A 23,625-nucleotide genomic window follows, 5' to 3' on the forward strand; every position below is an offset into this window, starting at 1 on the left:
TACGAATGTATAGGCATATGTATGTATGTGCGTATTTATGTGCCTCTACGTGATTATGGTTGCATATGTGTCCACATGCATACGTATGTTGGTGTACATCTGTATGTACGCATGTGTTTATTGTCATGTGTATGTGGGGTGGAGACGGCTCCCGTAAGCCGTGGTGAAGGTAACCCCTCTAGGAAAAGCAAATCTTAGATTAAAAAAAAGAACATAAAGCGGGAGACCAGTACCCGCATTAAGCTGGTCTGCAGTTTGACTTTTTGCTGGCTATCTTGCTCTTGCTTGTTGCTGGATGTCAACATTTTGAACCGAGAGAGATTTAGCTGTCATACAAAGCTAAAACTCTGTAACATCATATGTGTGTAGATACTCCCTCAGCCATGGAAAAGTTGTGACGCGTGTAGGCCTGAAATGCTAGAGGCATGTAATAATTGATCTGCCATCATTATATGTATATATGTATGTATAGGTGTATGTATGTTCATGTACAGATGTATGTATATGTGTGTATATCTATGTGTGTATGCATGTATATGTGTATATGTATGTATATATGTGGGTTTGTATATACGTATATATATTGTTTGTATGAATGTGTATATATGCATGTGTGTGCGTATGTGCATATATGCATGTGTGTGTATGTGTATATATGCATGTGTGTATGCATGTATATGTGTATGTATGCATGTGCATGTTTGTGTATGAGTGCATATTCATGTATATGTATGTATACGTAGGTAAGTGTATGTATATATACGTGCATATGTGTACATATGTGTATATGTAGTATATGTGTATGTATTTGTATATGTGTGTGTATTTATATGTATGTACATGTGTATGTATGCGTGTGTGTATGTATATGTATATATGTATGTATGTGTATTATGCATTGTGTATGTATATATATATATATGTGTGTGTATGTTTAAAGATATGTATGTTGGTATGTGATTATATGTATATTTGCATTTATATATATATATGTATGTATGCCATTGACCGTCTTGTGTATGTTTATGTATGTATATGTATGTGTATTATGTGTTGTGTATGTATGCATATATGTGTGTTATATGTATGTGTGTATGTGTATGAATGTGTATATATGCATGTATGCGTGCATGTATATATATGTATGTATACTAGTGACCGTCTTCAGTGTTATGTCTGTTTGAGCGTGTGAATTTTGTCGGCAGGACTACAGTCATTTTCGGCTCATAGATATTCAGTGCCTGAGGGAGTGGCACTCGTCTGACAAGACGTTGCAATCATCATCATATATTTAAAACTGACGTGGCACCTTCTCATTGGCTATACCTCCTTCTCCTCCTTCTCCTTCTTTCCTTTTCCATTCCTCTTTTCCCCGTGTATGCTCATACTTTCACTACACCTATGAAGACTGAATGATCGGTCGAAAATTATGTACCTGGTAAAAAGTTTTTAATTTTTTTTCCATAATATTATTTTGTATTCCTGCACCAATTGAAAACGAATAACGAAAAGCTATAAGCTTTTATACTTTTCGTATTCTTTTTTATACATTTCCATTCATTCATATATATATATATATATATATATATATATATATATATATATATATATATATATATATATATATATATGAATGAATGGAAATGTATAAAAAAGAATACGAAAAGTATTGCGGTGCGTCAACCTTCTTTGTGCCGGCAAAAAGAAACATCTAACGCATTGTTTCTCTTTGGGGAACTTTGAATTTTTTCTCCCGCTTTTTTTTTTTTTTTTTTTTTTCTCCCTCGTTGTGCCAACATTTTTAATCGTTTTTTTTAAACGTAAAATATATATATATATATATATATATATATATATATATATATATATATATATATATATATATATATATATATATATATATATATAATTATATATATATATATACATGTATATATAAATATATATATATATATATATATATATATATATTTACATTGGACTACCCGTGACCCGTTGGGTCAGTATGTTATATTAGCTATGGAATTCATATATGAGCGCGACACTTGTGACATAAAGAAAATATATATATATTTTTTTTGACATAACAGAAACATTTCTATGAAAATATATTAAAATGAAAAATCACGCACGGATCATTCAAACACGAAAAAAAATCTTCCCTATTCGTGTAAAGTTACCTATTTTTCCGAATAATCGCTCAAAATTGGAAAATTAAACACGATTTTCCTACGAATCGAACGCCGATGAAAGTCATTTAGCAGCAAAAACGCTCATGAACCTATGAACAATGAGAAATATAAGAATGAAAAACCCATATTGGAATCCTTCAACCAAGTTATAGAAACTTAAAATCTAAAAAAAAATAATTAATAAAACCTGAAGCAAAAAAATAAAACCTAAATAAATAAAATAAAATAAAACTAATATTGAAACAGATCATTAAATGTGTCAACAAATTCACTCTTTTCACACAACTATTTTGTATCTAGAAATGTAAACAAAAAATAAAGGAAGGAAGAAAAAGGGACGGATAGAGAGTAGTAGTAGTAGTAGTAGTAGTAGTAGTAGTTTTGACTTTACTACAATTGTTCTTATGTTTGTCAACGGGTTAAAGTTGTTTAGTTGTAAGACAATGGCGACAGTATAGTTGTAATAATGAATAGTTGCAACCCCCCCCCACTCTTCCCATGTTAAATAATACTTTCGAAATAATAACGTTAATATTTTAGTGCGCAGGTCAAAATCTGCAAAAGAAGCGATTTGTGCTTATTTCTTTACGTTGTTATGGGTTAATGTTTATGCGCGCATGCGCAACTGGGTGTCATAAACCGGAAAGTGGGTTACATCACTCGTTACAAGGTCATTTGAGTTTTATAATTATATATATATATATATATATATATATATATATATATATATATATATCCAGGCTTGAGATATTCAAAAGTAGGAACTAATGAACTCAACAAGGTTGTTAGACTGTAAGATAGTGCTCGATAACAAGAGCAATTTGTTTTTTATTGGACTTTTTCTTTAGGGTCAGGTGGTTCAGGGTCGCTTGATGAAGCCTCTTGACTGAAACAGATGGCTGTTTGTAGCGTCCAAACTGTAACTGTTTACCTTGTATATATATATATATATATATATATATATATATATATAATCAAAAAGTGAAAATAAAGCTTACAAGCCAAAAGCTACTGTAAACTTAAAGCAGATATAGATATTAATACTTATATAGTAATCTCAATCAAATAAAAAAGCTCAATACAATTAATATAGGAAATAAAGCTTGTCATAGAAGAACAGAATTTAAGACTATGAATTCTATTTTACATGAATTTATTGTTCGACTGGGTAATCGAATAATATATATAATACTAAAAGTCTATGGATCTTGTATGTTTGCAATCAGATTTCCGGTTTTCAACATCCGGTTGCGCATGCGTAAATAGCAACGTCTTCAATCCGTTATTCCAATTCCGGAATTTTTATATCGCTTTTAATACAAACAATTTCATTTAATTTGATCAAATAGTTATTTATATATACAAATAATACATAGATTCATAGATAATTATAATATATATTATAAAATCTATTTATCTATGAATCTATTAATAATATGAAATATTACCCTATACAATTTATGGAAAGAAAACACCTCTCACTTTCCCTCTAATAGATTTCAACACTCCTACTCCCTCTGTTTTCGTTACGTACGCGAGAAATAGTTACGTGTATGTGTGAGAGAGAGAAAAAGGGGGCTATGTAAAACTGGATAGAGTTATCCCCCTTAACTAATGCAGACCTTTTTACTAGAGGGCGTTATTACAAAAAAATTTCTTTTTCTTCTTCCCATGTTTTTTAAAGTCGTCTGCTTACATTTCCAAACGGAAAGCTGAATCGGTAAATGCACACATTTCTATTACATTAAATAGTGTTTTCCTTTACACAATGGGTACTGAATGTTTGCTTAAATTAAATGAAAAAAGTTACATTTTATTTTCATTTTCTATTTAAAAAGCCATTATTAACATGTGGAGAGTGTTTTTTTTATTATTCTGTACTTTCAACTAACAATTTCATTTAAAAGATGATATATCAAAATTTGAATTTCACTATAATAAGGATTATGATACCTGTTCAGTGCATATTTACCTATAAGTATGACCAACCACTTATAATTCAGTAACTGTAATTTAAAAAAAAATAACAATTATAATAAACAGAACGACTCATAGAAATCTATCTATATTCTTTTTTCATTTTAATATACTTTCATAGAAATGCCTCTGTTATGTAAAAAAAAACTATTTTCTTTATGCCACAAGTGTCACGCTCATACATGAATTCCATAGCTAATATAACGTACTGACCCAACGGGTCACGGGTGGTCTAGTATATATTAAAATGTCCTTAATCCACAGAGTTTCAAATAAATGCTTTCTTCTCATCAGAGGAAATACATTAGCAAATAAATATTATAACGAAGCTATGAATTTGTTGATACTGTCATCGATTGAAACAGGATTATATGAAAACAAGTCATAAATGCAAAAACAATTGCTTTTAGTGCAGAGAGATCATGAAATGGGGGGAAAAAATAAAAATGATAAATAAAAAATCAAAGATTAAAAATCCCGATGAAATGATATGGAGAGGTAATGTATTTCCAAGACGAAATGATGACCAGAATATATATATATATATATATATATATATATATATATATATATATATATATACATGTGTGCATATATATATATTCATGTGTGCATATATACATGTATGCATATATATATACATGTGTGCATATATATACATATATACATATATATACATATATATATACATATATATATACATATATATACATACATATATAAATATATATATATATACACACACACACACACACACACACACACATATATATATATATATATATATATATATATATACATGTGACCTCAAAAAACCCAACTCTAATTAGGCCCCGTTTCTTAGTGCTTTGTCCGAATGAAATGAAAATTTGGTCATAACTAGTTTTCAAAACATCACATCAAAACACTTGAGTCTTTGGCCTTTTTTTCTCCGTGCTACAGCATATGTTCTAGATGGCCCCAATGTAGTTTTTATTTTTTTGGTCACCCTATATATATATATATATATATATATATATATATATATATAGTAATTTATAAAATATATATGGCGATTAAGCTACACTGAATATTCTGCGTTTCATCCACTATATGATTCGTCAGGCTTATGCGCGAATTCTGTGGTTGTTTCTCGTTTTTATATATGTTGAGGATTTTAGTAAGCCAATCAGCTTTCTAGTATCCACCGCGCCCCTTCCTATCAGCCAATGGGCATGCATTTTATCGAACAAAGGATCTGTTTTAGAACTAGGTTAGTGGTTTAAGGCAGACGATTTTCCTCCTTTCTTTCTTTTTTATCTATATAAATATACATATGTATACACAAATACATGCACACATACATACACATATATATATATATATATATATATATATATATATATATATATATATACATATATGTGTGATCGTTTATGCATATTTATGTTTATTTAATTTATTTATTTGTTTGTTTTCTATTGTTTTTGTTAGTTTTAAATAAGCCTGACGAATCCTATAGTGGATGAAACGCAGAATATTCAGTGTAGCTTAATCCCTATATATATTTTATAAATTACTAACGTGCTCTACCTACGTATTGAGCACTTTTGAAGTAAATACTTAAAGTTTACGCATAAATCTATACTTTCGTATATTAATTTTATGTGAGTAAATGAAGTAGTTATATATATATATATATATATATATATATATATATATATATATATATATAAACTTTGGTGATCTATATATATTTGAGCCTGGTTAGGATCAAATAGATAACCATTTGGGAATTCTAGGTGCTGAATGGGCTCTCCGCTTTTCTCGCCATTTGTTTCCAAGGTTCAATTGCCCTGTATAGACACTTCACTTGCCATTGGTATTTAACAATATCGCCTCAGGAGAGGTTAGGTTAGAGATTGCGTACCTCCTGCCAGAAAAATATTACGCGCAGGAACTACTTCATGGATATTCATAATGTGTAAAAGACTGAAGGAGCCCTATATATATATATATATATATATATATATATATATATATATATATATATATATATATATATATATATATATATATATATATATATATATCTTCGTCCATTGCTTTTTTTCTGGAGGTGGTGCAAGTTCGTGTGGATGCGATGTTACTAAGAGTTTTTTTATTTGACTCCTGATACAATTGGGTTCGCAATTTAGGAATATTTCGCAATTTATTACTCCTGACCTTACTCTGATTTACTGATAACCCTGTAGTGCCCAAGAATTTTTGACAATTTTAAAGAAGTATTGCTAGACGAAACAGTGAAAAAAAGGTAAGTTTATAACTTTATTATCAAATAATCATTTTATTTCAAATTTGAATTCTGTTTAACTATTAATAAAGAATTGTTTTGGCTTATTTTTGTATGAATATTTAAGAATAAATCGAGTCATGTAATTGCTTAAATTGACATTTTCAACAATATTTTACAAGCGTTTTATTTGAAAGCCCAATGCAAAACATTAATAAACAAACGTCATCAATAATTTTAGAGTATTATTGAATAAAAAAAAAAAAACTTATACTAAGTTAAATATGAAACTTTTTTTAGGGAAAAATAAAGAAATTCTTACTTGTGTACGTTCAAACATATTCTAAGTAAATAAGCATTTGCTGTCTATTGCAACAAAGTTAAATTAATGAAACGACACACACACACAGACAGACAATTTCACATTTATAGATATATAGATATAGCTATCAGGGTAGATCACCCTTGGTTACTTCCTGTTTGTGTGTACATCTTCCTGTGCTATCAGCAACTTCCATTTTTTCATCATGCTAGCTGGGCGATCTGACATTGATGTGCTGTCTGACCTCCACTGCTTCTTCAGGAGGTTGCTCAGGTTTTGTTTTTTTTTGCTAATTTGAGGTTCCTAGTGTGACATTCACAACTGGGTATATTTTACTTGATTGCTCCAATGTGTCTCTAGGATCCTCGATGTTTGTAGTTATCACCATGGGTTTGGATCTAAACAAAATTTCTGACTTCTGATTTCTTGGAATCGATGAAAATTCTGGCTTTAGAACTGTTCGTTGCACATATGCTTCTTGTCAACTCCATTAGTTCGCCTATTTCTTTCCATTGAATCCGTGTTTGGTCTCAGAGTTGCGGAGGCAGATGGTAAAAGTCCGACCCCGACTGTTAGAATTATATATCAGCCTCGCACTCCTATTCAGCAAGCATTTTATAAATACTTTTCATGTATATTATTTTTTAACTTTATCATTCACTTGTAGGATAAATATACTCACATATACATTCAATCAACTTTATAGAATAAGTTAAGATAACAAAGGGAAAAAAATTTTATTATGCTATCATCCACAGTTTTGCCTTCCGATTTTGGACGAGATAGACATTTCGAGGGATGCAGAATGGGTCAAAAATAAAACGCAAGAAAGCTTGAGTCACAATGCCATGTCTCCCCCACCTCCGTTTACTCGGTAGACGAATAAAGAACCATTGTTTATGTCAGATGTTCCTTTCCAGCATCGACTAGTGATAAGAAGAATCGCATCCTCAAAGAGAAGCCCAAGATAAGAAACAGATAAAAGGTATGGTGACTTTATCACAATATATATATATATATATATATATATATATATATATATATATATATATATATATATATATATATACCATGCTAGAAAGCTACTTACATCTGAAAATATCTTGTACCTGTATAAGGTCACCATTCGCCCATATATGGAATATTGTTGTCACATTTAGGCTGGTGCATCTGCTACTAGTCTCTCACTCCTGGACAGAATTCAAAACCAACCTGATAGGTGATGAACTGTCATCTAAGCTTCGGTCTCTGTCCCACCGACGAAATGTTGCATCCCTCTGACTGTTCTACAAGTATTTTAATGGTGAATGCTCTTACGAACTACAAGGATTTGTACCCCCTCAACGTAAATACCCCTGACAAACCCGACAAGCAGCAAAATCCCACCTCTACACAGTAGAGATCCCTAGATGTAAGAAAGCCTTCTACTCCAATAGTTTCTTTCCCAGAACTGCTAGACTTTGGAACTCCCTTCTGAGATTCTGCTTTCCCAACTTTACTGACATGCAGAAGTTCAAGTGTAATGTGAACAGACATCTTGCGGCTTATCTCCCTTCATAATATCCCCACAACTTATGTCACCAATAGTAGCGCCTTACTTCAACGTAGCACTGTACCTTTTGGGGGGTGAAAATGGAATATATATATATATATATATATATATATATATATATATATATTAGAGATGACATGACCACACCCATAGACATACATACATAGACAGACAATCACGGCTGTGCACACATACATGTAGACGCATAATAATAAGAAACATGCACGCATTAATAATAAGAGACTCACACCATAATGAGACTTAATAATAACTTGCCTGGATGCCCGGCGTTGCCCGGTGTTTTTTTGGGGGGGGGTGTTAAGCAAAAAATGTGGTGGTAGGCAGGCAGGCTGAACTCGTACTGTGAAGGAGGAAAAGAATGTAAAAAAAAACACGTGACCTCTTTGCTGTTGCGCCCATCGCTAAACCGGAAGTAACAAATGTTTAAATTAAGGATAGTCAATCGAAAAGAGGGAATCACTTTCGAAAATGTCGGCGAAAAAAAGCGACCCTTCCTTGTAGAAATGTATCCAGTGGAGGATGAAGGAATTAGTATTTGCGACCAATTTTTAGATATTTTTCGTCCGAAGGGGTGAGCTTCAAAACGCTAACAACCTCGTGAAAATCCATGGCTTCTGTCGAAAGTTTTTGCGTGACATACATACATACATACATACATACATTTAAACAGACAGGTGAGCTTTATATTATAGACTAGCAGGGCTACCCGGCGTTGCTCGGGACCGTATAAACAATGAAAAAACAAAAGCAGATATTGAACATATGTTTGATTCTTAGGGGAGAGGAATCTTTCATCTCTATGTATTATTTGTTTTATCTACCCTAGGACTGATATTGTTCATGTTTTATCCCTAGCATAGGTAATTTACAGCATGTATATGAAATTGTTTTACCTTAGGGAGAAGAGAACAGGTAATATACAACATAATGTGTCTATATTACATCCCTGGCAACGCCTAGAAACCAGCTAGAACATGTATTTCAGTCAATCTTTATTATATCCTGGGCTATGCCGGGAAACCAGCTAATCTCTTTTTAGTGACTTGACCACCAAAATACCTCCCTAAGTGTGTCCTTTCTTTTGAACTTATTAGATATAGGTATCTAGAAATGTGTGTGAAATTTTGTTGAATGCATTGTTCACTATGATTTTCTTATTGTTCTACACAATATCAACTGTAGCGAAATAACACAGTAAACTTAGTGTAGTGTTAGAATAAAGAGCAAAGGAAAAAATTAGAATCATATTTTGTAATTGCAAATCTAAATTTGCTAGCATGTACCAGTATTGGCCAGGTTGTGGAAATTTGGAACTTATAACATATGTAGTGGCCTTTTCCTAGATACCTATTGCTAAAAATTATACTTTCATTTTGTTAGAAAAATCTCTCTTCAGATGCCCTGCATCATTCAAAATAAAAACAAATATTTTTATAATTGTTTCAGTATATTGCTACACAATGTGAAAGTTTTTAACGTTTGTAAAAAAAATCATGAATGTGCTTATATTGCAAAAAAGAAAATATCAGTGCACAGTATTGAAAGTGTTTGAGATTCAAAAGTCTGTAACATTTCTACTAACTTCATAAGATGTCATGTGAGAAACTGAATTGAATATCAAGACATTATCTGAAGCGTTTTTATTTTGGTGTAACATATGTGTTTACAGTGAACCTTAACTTTTAATAAACAGATTGGTATGCAATGACATAGGCTAAGAATCTTTAAAATATATATAAATTGGAAAAATGTGTGAACAAATGAAAAAAAAATGATCCGCTCCACTTGATGACATCAAGCACAGTAATATTTTAGTGAAGAAAATATGAAATTGATGTTCAGTGATTAGTTTGGATGAATGAGAAAATGTAATTGTTTGATGCATAAAAATAACTCAGTTGCTGTATTTGATATTAAGCAGCAAAATATAGTGATTTGAATATTTGGGAAAACATCAAACCAGATTATGTAAAAAGAAAAAAAAAAGATGAAATTAGAAAATATATATTTTATGTTTATGAGTTCTGCCAATCAAAATTTTGTGGCAGAAATTGGGTGATTACCATGCAATTTTATTTTGGTAAAATTCTTAAATTATTAGAATGTTTATTATAATTTCTAATTAGTGACTTGTTATAATCAAAATCCGCCCTAAAGAGTGTCCTTTCTTTTATTAGGTATCAGAGTAGGTATCAAGATTTCTACTTCTATACAAATGTGATATTTCAGATCTGTACATAAAAAATTTGTTGAATATATAGGTTGAGAATTGTTCTGTGTCGCTCTCTCTCACACACACACGCATTCTCACTTTTATAGATATAATAGATAGATTACTCTAGATATATTTCCATATGTCTGAATACCCTATATACAAATTTTCAAATCTGTAGATAAAAAAATTTGTTGAGTATATAGGTTGAAAATTGTTCTCACTCTCTCTCTCTCACACACACATTCTCAATTTTAGAGATATAATAGATAGATTATGCTAGATATATTTCCATATGTCTGAATACCCTATATACAAATTTTCTAATCTGTAGATCAAATATTTGTTGAATATATAGGTTGAAAATTGTTCTTACTCTCTCTCTCTCTCTCTCTGGCTACCTCACACACACATTCTAACTTTTATAGATATAATAGATAGATTATGCTAGATATATTTCCATATGTGTGAATACCCTATATACAAATTTTCTAATTTGTAGATAAAAAATTTGTAGAGTGCATAGGTTGAGAATTGTTCTCTCTATCTCTCACACACACACATTCTAACTTTTAAAGATATAATAGATTATGCTAGATATATTTCGATATTTCTGAATACCCTATATATAAAAATTTGTTGAATGTATAGGTTGAGAACTGTTCTCTCTCTCTCTCTCTCTCGCTCACACACACACACATTCTCACTTTTATAGATATAATAGAAAGATTATCCTAGATATATTTCTATTTGTATGAATACTCTATATACAAATTTTAAAATCTGTAGATAAAGAATTTGTTGAGTATATGGGTTGAGAATTGTTCTCTCTCTCTCTCTCTCTCTCTCTCACACACACACACACACATTCTCACTTTTATAGATATAATAGATTATGCTAGATATATTTCCATATGTCTGAATACCCTATATACAAATTTTCAAATCTGTAGATAAAAAATTTGTTGAGTATATAGGTTGAGAATTGTTCTCTCTCTCTCTATCACACACATTCTCACTTTTATAGATATAATAGACAGATTATGCCAGATATATTGAAATATGTCTGAATGCCCAATATACAAATTTTGAAATCTGTAGATAAAAAATTTGTTGTATACATAGGTTGACAATTGTCCTCTCTCTCACACACACACACATTCTCACTTTTATACATATAATAGATAGATTATGCTAGATATATTTCTATATGTCTGAACACCCTATATACAAATGTTCAAATCTGTGGATAAAAAATTTGTTGAATGTATAGGTTGAGAATTTTTATCTCTCTCTTTTTCTCTCTCTCTCTCTCGCTATCTCACACACACGCATTCTCACTTTTATAGATAAAATAGATAGATTATGCTAGATATATTTCCATATGTCTGAATACCCTATATACAAAGTTTCAAATCTGTAGATAAAAAAATTTGTTGAATATATAGGTTTAGAATTGTTCTCTCTCTCTCTCTCACACACACATTCTAACTTTTGTAGTTATAATAGATAGATTATGCTAGATATATTTCCATATGTCTGAATACCCTATATACAAATTTTCTAAACTGTAGGTAAAAAATTTGTTGAGTATGTAGGTTAAGAATTGTTCTCTCTCTCTCTCACACACACACACACACACACAAGTTCTCACTTTTATAGATATAATAGATAGATTATGCTAGATATATTTCTATATGTCTGCCTACCCTATATACAAATTTCCAAATCTGTGCCCAAAAATGTGTGGAATATATAGGTTGAGAATTGTTCTCTCTCTCTCTCTCTCTCTCACACATATTCTCACTTTTATAGGTTATATAGGTTGAGAATTTTTTGCTCTTTCCATCACTCACATTCACACTTTTATAGATATAATACATAGATTATGCCAGATATATTTACATATGTCTGAATACCCAATATACACATTTTCAAATCTGTAGATAAAAAATTAGTTGAATATATAGGTTGAGAATTGTTCTCTCTCTCTCTCTTTCTCTCTCTCTCTCACACACACATTCTCACTTTTATAGATATAATAGATAGATTATGCTAGATATATTTCCATACGTCTGAATACCCTATATCCAAATTTTCTAATATGTAGATAAAAAATTTGTTGAATATATAGGGTGAGAATTTTCCTTCCTCTCTTTCTCTCTCTCTCTTTCTCACACACACACAAGCTGAAAATTGTTCTCTCTCTCTCTCTGACTCTCTCTCTCTCTCTCTCTCACACACACACACATGGTCATTTTATAGATATAATAGATAGGTTATGCTAGATATATTTCTATATGTCTGAATACCCTATATACAAATTTTTAAATCTGTAAATAAAAAATTTGTTGAGTATATAGGTTGAGAATTGTTCTTTCTCTCTCTCTCACACACACATTCTCACTTTTATAGATATAATAGATTATGCTAGATATATTTCCAAATGTCTGAATACCCTATATACAAATTTTCAAATCTGTAAAGATAGAATTTGTTGAATATATAGGTTGAGAATTGTTCTCTCTCTCTCTCTTTCACACACATTCTCACTTTTATAGATATAATAGATAGATTATGCTAGATATATTTCCTTATGTCTGAATACCCTATATACAAATTATCAAATCTGTAGATACAAAATTTGTTGAGTATATAGGTTGAGAATTGTTCTCTCTCTCTCTCTCTCACTCACTCACTCACTCACTCACTCACTCACACACACACACACACATTCTACCTTTTATAGATATAATAGATTATGCTAGATATATTTCCATATGTCTGAATACCCTGTATACAAATTTTCAGATCTGTACATAAAAATTAGTTGAATATATAGGTTGAGAATTGTTCTCTCTCTCTCTCTTCTCTCTCTCTCTTTCACACACATTCTCACTTTTCTAGATATAATAGATAGATTATGCTAGATATATTTCCATATGTCTGAATACCCTATATACAAATTTTCTAATCGGTAGATAAAAAATATGTTGAATATATAGGGTGAGAATTGTACTTACTCTCTCTCTCTCTCTCTCTCTCTCTCACGCACACATTCTCACTTTTATGGATATAATAGATAGATTATGCTGGATATATTTCCATATGTCTGAATACCCTATATACAAATGGTCAAATCTGTAGATAACAAATTTATTGAATAGATAGGTTGAGAATTGTTCTCTCTCTCTCTCTCGCAACCTTACACACACAACCACACGCAAACATTCTGACTTTTATAGATATAATAGATCGATTATGCTAGATATATTTCCATATGTCTGAATACCCAATATACAAATTTTCAAATCTGTAGGTAAAAAATTTGTTGAATATATAGGTTGAGAATTGTTCTCTCTCTCTCACACACTCACATTCTCACTTTTATAGATATAATGTATAGATTATGCTAGATATATTTCTATATGTCTGAATACCCTATATACAAAGTTTAAAATCCGTAGATAAAAATACGTTGAGTATATAGGTTGAGAATTGTTCTCTCTCTCTCTTACGCACACACACACACACACACATTTTCACTTTTATAGATATAATAGATAGATTATGCTAGATATATTTCCATATGTCTGAATACCCTATATACAAATTTTCAAATCTGTAGATAAAAAATGTATTGAATATATAGGTTGAGAATTGTTGTCTCTCTCTCTCTCTCTCTCTCTCTCTCTCTCTCTCTCTCTCTCTCTCTCTCTGGCTACCTCACACACACACACATTTTCACTTTTATAGATATAATAGATAGATTATGCTAGATATATTTCCATATGTCTGAATACCCTATATACAAACTTTCAAATCTGTAGATAAAAAATTTGTTGAGTATATAGGTTGAGAATTGTTCTCTCTCTCTCACACGAAACTGTGCGCTCGGCTTCTTCCCCCCCTTCCCACCCCAAATGCTTGGGAAACTGTGCACTGTTTTTGTTGGTTTTCAAGCTGCCTCTTCCCCCCCCCACACACACACAGTTTAACAGTAGTAGGAGGTCAAGAGAAAGAGGGTGAGAGAGAGAGAAGAGTAAGTTGGTGAGAGAGAGAGAAAAGAGAAAGAGGGTGTTGGTTTTATATTTTTATTATCGTCTAATATTTTGAAAGCTGAATTTCTAATAAAATGTGCATCTATAGGAGATAATGCCTGGGAATGTGTTCCCCCCCCCACAGTTTAACAGTGGTGTGACGTCAAGAGAAAGAGGGTGAGAGAGAGGGAAGAGTAAGTGGGTGAGAGAGAGAAAGAGAGAGAAAAAAAAGAAAGACGGTGTTGGTTTTGTGAAAAAAGTTGTTATTTACAATTGTTCGCATTCTTGGCCTTTTGGTCAAGATCAAAGTGTAGTATCTGTTCTTCAGATGCTGCACTTCTATTTCTTGTTCTCTTTCGGTGGAGGAGAAATCCTCCACGACTGAGACAATTTTTATTTTTGTACCTTTTCTCCACGTTAAAAAACGACCCTGGTGTCTAACTGTCCCGTGGGGAGGCATAATAAATAGGTACAATTGTTCGCCATTAGTGGATGTTGACGTCACGTCACGTGACATGACTAAGCGTTTTTTTTTTTTAGTATGAATAACATTTTTTGTTTTAATTATAAAGTCTACACTTAATTTTATAGAAAATGATGTATATATAATAGAAAAAAAAAATTACTGGTTTTGTTGGATTCAAGTGGACCCCCCCCTCCAGTTTAAGAGATAGCAGGTCACGTGGTAATATACAAAATGGCTAGCGTAAATATAAAGATCGGTTTTTTTATCGACGAATATTTTGAAAGCTGAATTTTTTTTTATTCCTGTACATTTTTTCCTGATATTTTTCGTTAAAACTCTTGTATAAATACTATTTTTAACCAGTTAAATACGTTGGAGACATTGTCATGGAGTTTAATAATCTCTAGAACAAAGCAGAAGAGAAATTACAAAAGTATCGGTAAAACAAAGTGTTTGTTTACATTTGTTCGCCATTACTGGATGTTGACGTCACGTCACGTGACATGACTAAGCGTTTTTGGATTATGTAATATTAACATTAAAATGACAGGTTTTTTGGGGGGCCCCCCTAGGAGAGAAATGATCAGTTCACCCCCTTTTAATGGTCCGTTTGGTGTGGAATTTCGATATTTGTCATGCGGGTGATCAAGGTTCAATATGATACATAATTTGTCAACTTTGGTTGTGTCTGTCAAAAGTTTGAGCTGACGTCACGTCACGTGACACGTATTGAATAACGTTAAAATGACAGGTTTTTTGGGGGGCCCCCCTAGGAGAAAAACGATCAGTTGACCCCTTTCTACTGGTCCGTTTGACGTGAAATTTCGATATTTGTCATCCGGGTGATCAAGGTGCAATATGATACCAAATTTGTCAACTCTGGTTCCGTCTTTCAAAAGTTTTAGCGTTACAAACAAACATACATACATACATACATACATACACACCGATTTTTGCCTTTTATATATATAGACTAGCAGGGCTACCCGGCGTTGCTCGGGACCGTATAAACAATGAAAAAACAAAAGCAGATATTGAACATATGTTTGATTCTTAGGGGAGAGGAATCTTTCATCTCTATGTATTATTTGTTTTATCTACCCTAGGACTGATATTGTTCATGTTTTATCCCTAGCATAGGTAATTTACAGCATGTATATGAAATTGTTTTACCTTAGGGAGAAGAGAACAGGTAATATACAACATAATGTGTCTATATTACATCCCTGGCAACGCCTAGAAACCAGCTAGAACATGTATTTCAGTCAATCTTTATTATATCCTGGGCTATGCCGGGAAACCAGCTAATCTCTTTTTAGTGACTTGACCACCAAAATACCTCCCTAAGTGTGTCCTTTCTTTTGAACTTATTAGATATAGGTATCTAGAAATGTGTGTGAAATTTTGTTGAATGCATTGTTCACTATGATTTTCTTATTGTTCTACACAATATCAACTGTAGCGAAATAACACAGTAAACTTAGTGTAGTGTTAGAATAAAGAGCAAAGGAAAAAATTAGAATCATATTTTGTAATTGCAAATCTAAATTTGCTAGCATGTACCAGTATTTGCCAGGTTGTGGAAATTTGGAACTTATAACATATGTAGTGGCCTTTTCCTAGATACCTATTGCTAAAAATTATACTTTCATTTTGTTAGAAAAATCTCTCTTCAGATGCCCTGCATCATTCAAAATAAAAACAAATATTTTTATAATTGTTTCAGTATATTGCTACACAATGTGAAAGTTTTTAACGTTTGTAAAAAAAATCATGAATGTGCTTATATTGCAAAAAAGAAAATATCAGTGCACAGTATTGAAAGTGTTTGAGATTCAAAAGTCTGTAACATTTCTACTAACTTCATAAGATGTCATGTGAGAAACTGAATTGAATATCAAGACATTATCTGAAGCGTTTTTATTTTGGTGTAACATATGTGTTTACAGTGAACCTTAACTTTTAATAAACAGATTGGTATGCAATGACATAGGCTAAGAATCTTTAAAATATATATAAATTGGAAAAATGTGTGAACAAATGAAAAAAAAATGATCCGCTCCACTTGATGACATCAAGCACAGTAATATTTTAGTGAAGAAAATATGAAATTGATGTTCAGTGATTAGTTTGGATGAATGAGAAAATGTAATTGTTTGATGCATAAAAATAACTCAGTTGCTGTATTTGATATTAAGCAGCAAAATATAGTGATTTGAATATTTGGGAAAACATCAAACCAGATTATGTAAAAAGAAAAAAAAAAGATGAAATTAGAAAATATATATTTTATGTTTATGAGTTCTGCCAATCAAAATTTTGTGGCAGAAATTGGGTGATTACCATGCAATTTTATTTTGGTAAAATTCTTAAATTATTAGAATGTTTATTATAATTTCTAATTAGTGACTTGTTATAATCAAAATCCGCCCTAAAGAGTGTCCTTTCTTTTATTAGGTATCAGAGTAGGTATCAAGATTTCTACTTCTATACAAATGTGATATTTCAGATCTGTACATAAAAAATTTGTTGAATATATAGGTTGAGAATTGTTCTGTGTCGCTCTCTCTCACACACACACACGCATTCTCACTTTTATAGATATAATAGATAGATTACTCTAGATATATTTCCATATGTCTGAATACCCTATATACAAATTTTCAAATCTGTAGATAAAAAAATTTGTTGAGTATATAGGTTGAAAATTGTTCTCTCTCTCTCACACACACATTCTCAATTTTAGAGATATAATAGATAGATTATGCTAGATATATTTCCATATGTCTGAATACCCTATATACAAATTTTCTAATCTGTAGATCAAATATTTGTTGAATATATAGGTTGAAAATTGTTCGTACTCTCTCTCTCTCTCTCTCTGGCTACCTCACACACACATTCTAACTTTTATAGATATAATAGATAGATTATGCTAGATATATTTCCATATGTGTGAATACCCTATATACAAATTTTCTAATTTGTAGATAAAAAATTTGTAGAGTGCATAGGTTGAGAATTGTTCTCTCTATCTCTCACACACACACATTCTAACTTTTAAAGATATAATAGATTATGCTAGATATATTTCGATATTTCTGAATACCCTATATATAAAAATTTGTTGAATGTATAGGTTGAGAACTGTTCTCTCTCTCTCTCTCTCTCTCTCGCTCACACACACACACATTCTCACTTTTATAGATATAATAGAAAGATTATCCTAGATATATTTCTATTTGTATGAATACTCTATATACAAATTTTAAAATCTGTAGATAAAGAATTTGTTGAGTATATGGGTTGAGAATTGTTCTCTCTCTCTCTCTCTCTCTCTCACACACACACACACATTCTCACTTTTATAGATATAATAGATTATGCTAGATATATTTCCATATGTCTGAATACCCTATATACAAATTTTCAAATCTGTAGATAAAAAATTTGTTGAGTATATAGGTTGAGAATTGTTCTCTCTCTCTCTATCACACACATTCTCACTTTTATAGATATAATAGACAGATTATGCCAGATATATTAAAATATGTCTGAATGCCCAATATACAAATTTTGAAATCTGTAGATAAAAAATTTGTTGTATACATAGGTTGACAATTGTCCTCTCTCTCACACACACACACATTCTCACTTTTATACATATAATAGATAGATTATGCTAGATATATTTCTATATGTCTGAACACCCTATATACAAATGTTCAAATCTGTGGATAAAAAATTTGTTGAATGTATAGGTTGAGAATTTTTATCTCTCTCTTTTTCTCTCTCTCTCTCTCGCTATCTCACACACACGCATTCTCACTTTTATAGATAAAATAGATAGATTATGCTAGATATATTTCCATATGTCTGAATACCCTATATACAAAGTTTCAAATCTGTAGATAAAAAATTTGTTGAATATATAGGTTTAGAATTGTTCTCTCTCTCTCTCTCACACACACATTCTAACTTTTGTAGTTATAATAGATAGATTATGCTAGATATATTTCCATATGTCTGAATACCCTATATACAAATTTTCTAAACTGTAGGTAAAAAATTTGTTGAGTATGTAGGTTAAGAATTGTTCTCTCTCTCTCTCACACACACACACACACACAAGTTCTCACTTTTATAGATATAATAGATAGATTATGCTAGATATATTTCTATATGTCTGCCTACCCTATATACAAATTTCCAAATCTGTGCCCAAAAATGTGTGGAATATATAGGTTGAGAATTGTTCTCTCTCTCTCTCTCTCACACACATATTCTCACTTTTATAGGTTATATAGGTTGAGAATTTTTTGCTCTTTCCATCACTCACATTCACACTTTTATAGATATAATACATAGATTATGCCAGATATATTTACATATGTCTGAATACCCAATATACACATTTTCAAATCTGTAGATAAAAAATTAGTTGAATATATAGGTTGAGAATTGTTCTCTCTCTCTCTCTTTCTCTCTCTCTCACACACACATTCTCACTTTTATAGATATAATAGATAGATTATGCTAGATATATTTCCATACGTCTGAATACCCTATATCCAAATTTTCTAATATGTAGATAAAAAATTTGTTGAATATATAGGGTGAGAATTTTCCTTCCTCTCTTTCTCTCTCTCTCTTTCTCACACACACACAAGCTGAAAATTGTTCTCTCTCTCTCTCTGACTCTCTCTCTCTCACACACACACACACATGGTCATTTTATAGATATAATAGATAGGTTATGCTAGATATATTTCTATATGTCTGAATACCCTATATACAAATTTTTAAATCTGTAGATAAAAAATTTGTTGAGTATATAGGTTGAGAATTGTTCTTTCTCTCTCTCTCACACACACATTCTCACTTTTATAGATATAATAGATTATGCTAGATATATTTCCAAATGTCTGAATACCCTATATACAAATTTTCAAATCTGTAAAGATAGAATTTGTTGAATATATAGGTTGAGAATTGTTCTCTCTCTCTCTCTCTTTCACACACATTCTCACTTTTATAGATATAATAGATAGATTATGCTAGATATATTTCCTTATGTCTGAATACCCTATATACAAATTATCAAATCTGTAGATACAAAATTTGTTGAGTATATAGGTTGAGAATTGTTCTCTCTCTCTCTCTCTCTCTCACTCACTCACTCACTCACACACACACACACACATTCTACCTTTTATAGATATAATAGATTATGCTAGATATATTTCCATATGTCTGAATACCCTGTATACAAATTTTCAGATCTGTACATAAAAATTAGTTGAATATATAGGTTGAGAATTGTTCTCTCTCTCTCTCTTCTCTCTCTCTCTTTCACACACATTCTCACTTTTCTAGATATAATAGATAGATTATGCTAGATATATTTCCATATGTCTGAATACCCTATATACAAATTTTCTAATCGGTAGATAAAAAATTTGTTGAATATATAGGGTGAGAATTGTACTTACTCTCTCTCTCTCTCTCTCTCTCTCACGCACACATTCTCACTTTTATGGATATAATAGATAGATTATGCTGGATATATTTCCATATGTCTGAATACCCTATATACAAATGGTCAAATCTGTAGATAACAAATTTATTGAATAGATAGGTTGAGAATTGTTCTCTCTCTCTCTCTCGCAACCTTACACACACAACCACACGCAAACATTCTGACTTTTATAGATATAATAGATCGATTATGCTAGATATATTTCCATATGTCTGAATACCCAATATACAAATTTTCAAATTTGTAGGTATAAAATTTGTTGAATATATAGGTTGAGAATTGTTCTCTCTCTCTCACACACTCACATTCTCACTTTTATAGATATAATGTATAGATTATGCTAGATATATTTCTATATGTCTGAATACCCTATATACAAAGTTTAAAATCCGTAGATAAAAATACGTTGAGTATATAGGTTGAGAATTGTTCTCTCTCTCTCTTACGCACACACACACACACACACACACACACATTTTCACTTTTATAGATATAATAGATAGATTATGCTAGATATATTTCCATATGTCTGAATACCCTATATACAAATTTTCAAATCTGTAGATAAAAAATGTATTGATTATATAGGTTGAGAATTGTTGTCTCTCTCTCTCTCTCTCTCTCTCTCTCTCTCTCTCTCTCTCTCTCTGGCTACCTCACACACACACACATTTTCACTTTTATAGATATAATAGATAGATTATGCTAGATATATTTCCATGTCTGAATACCCTATATACAAACTTTCAAATCTGTAGATAAAAAATTTGTTGAGTATATAGGTTGAGAATTGTTCTCTCTCTCTCACACGAAACTGTGCGCTCGGCTTCTTCCCCCCCTTCCCACCCCAAATGCTTGGGAAACTGTGCACTGTTTTTGTTGGTTTTCAAGCTGCCTCTTCCCCCCCCCCACACACACACAGTTTAACAGTAGTAGGAGGTCAAGAGAAAGAGGGTGAGAGAGAGAGAAGAGTAAGTTGGTGAGAGAGAGAGAAAAGAGAAAGAGGGTGTTGGTTTTATATTTTTATTATCGTCTAATATTTTGAAAGCTGAATTTCTAATAAAATGTGCATCTATAGGAGATAATGCCTGGGAATGTGTTCCCCCCCCCACAGTTTAACAGTGGTGTGACGTCAAGAGAAAGAGGGTGAGAGAGAGGGAAGAGTAAGTGGGTGAGAGAGAGAAAGAGAGAGAAAAAAAAAGAAAGACGGTGTTGGTTTTGTGAAAAAAGTTGTTATTTACAATTGTTCGCATTCTTGGCCTTTTGGTCAAGATCAAAGTGTAGTATCTGTTCTTCAGATGCTGCACTTCTATTTCTTGTTCTCTTTCGGTGGAGGAGAAATCCTCCACGACTGAGACAATTTTTATTTTTGTACCTTTTCTCCACGTTAAAAAACGACCCTGGTGTCTAACTCTGTCCCGTGGGGAGGCATAGTAAATAGGTACAATTGTTCGCCATTAGTGGATGTTGACGTCACGTCACGTGACATGACTAAGCGTTTTTTTTTTTAGTATGAATAACATTTTTTGTTTTAATTATAAAGTCTACACTTAATTTTATAGAAAATGATGTATATATAATAGAAAAAAAAAATTACTGGTTTTGTTGGATTCAAGTGGATCCCCCCCCTCCAGTTTAAGAGATAGCAGGTCACGTGGTAATATACAAAATGGCTAGCGTAAATATAAAGATCGGTTTTTTTATCGACGAATATTTTGAAAGCTGAATTTTTTTTTATTCCTGTACATTTTTTCCTGATATTTTTCGTTAAAACTCTTGTATAAATACTATTTTTAACCAGTTAAATACGTTGGAGACATTGTCATGGAGTTTAATAATCTCTAGAACAAAGCAGAAGAGAAATTACAAAAGTATCGGTAAAACAAAGTGTTTGTTTACATTTGTTCGCCATTACTGGATGTTGACGTCACGTCACGTGACATGACTAAGCGTTTTTGGATTATGTAATATTTAACATTAAAATGACAGGTTTTTTTGGGGGCCCCCCTAGGAGAGAAATGATCAGTTCACCCCCTTTTAATGGTCCGTTTGGTGTGGAATTTCGATATTTGTCATGCGGGTGATCAAGGTTCAATATGATACATAATTTGTCAACTTTGGTTGTGTCTGTCAAAAGTTTGAGCTGACGTCACGTCACGTGACACGTATTGAATAACGTTAAAATGACAGGTTTTTTTTGGGGCCCCCCTAGGAGAAAAACGATCAGTTGACCCCTTTCTACTGGTCCGTTTGACGTGAAATTTCGATATTTGTCATCCGGGTGATCAAGGTGCAATATGATACCAAATTTGTCAACTCTGGTTCCGTCTTTCAAAAGTTTTAGCGTTACAAACAAACATACATACATACATACATACATACATACATACACACCGATTTTTGCCTTTTATATATATAGATGACCAAACAGATAAAACTATCTTTATCCCGCCCCCCCCCAGCCCCCGCCACGTTACAATAATAAATTGATTGTATCATTCTCATATCATTTCTCTCCATGCAACACATTTCTCCAACCTCCACTGCCCAGTTTTCTCTTAAATACATCATCACTAATTATTTAAAAACATATTTTCCATGTAAATATTCTTTTTCATTAATCTAAAAAGGCACTTGGAATTCAATTAACATGATTTGATAATTGAAGTGACATCTAAGTATGATATTTTGATTGAAAGCAATCTCTTCTCGCACAAGAGCTCCTTCTACATCAAGAAAGAATGCATTAATATGATAATTAATATATATATTTAACAAATTTTTGAATGCTTCCAAATTTTTGAATGCTTCCAAATTTTTGAAAAGTTGAAAATTAATTTCCCATTATATATATATATATATATATATATATATATATATATATATATATAGCCTGAAGAATCTTTGAGTAAAAATGTGTAATATATATATATATATATATAAATATATATATATATATATAAAGGATGCATTTTTTATTCCCGGAAAAAAAAAACTAAATTAAACCTATCGCAAACTTAGCACCTACATAA

At 31.4% G+C, this 23,625-nt stretch overlaps 1 protein-coding gene and 2 pseudogenes across 3 annotated transcripts in view; 2 read left to right on the forward strand and 1 right to left on the reverse strand.

Annotated features, from left to right (window-relative positions):
• LOC145296802 (coiled-coil domain-containing protein 83-like) overlaps positions 1-23,625 on the reverse strand; it is a 277,113-nt gene that overhangs the window by 135,847 nt on the left and 117,641 nt on the right. The window lies entirely within an intron of this gene.
• LOC145297201 (U2 spliceosomal RNA) lies at positions 14,865-14,998 on the forward strand (annotated as a pseudogene).
• Positions 21,840-21,973, forward strand: LOC145297191 (U2 spliceosomal RNA; annotated as a pseudogene).

Source organism: Euprymna scolopes, chromosome 17, assembly GCF_053919585.1.
Source record: "Euprymna scolopes isolate OS-2025 chromosome 17, ASM5391958v1, whole genome shotgun sequence".
Classification (NCBI taxonomy): domain Eukaryota; kingdom Metazoa; phylum Mollusca; class Cephalopoda; order Sepiida; family Sepiolidae; genus Euprymna; species Euprymna scolopes.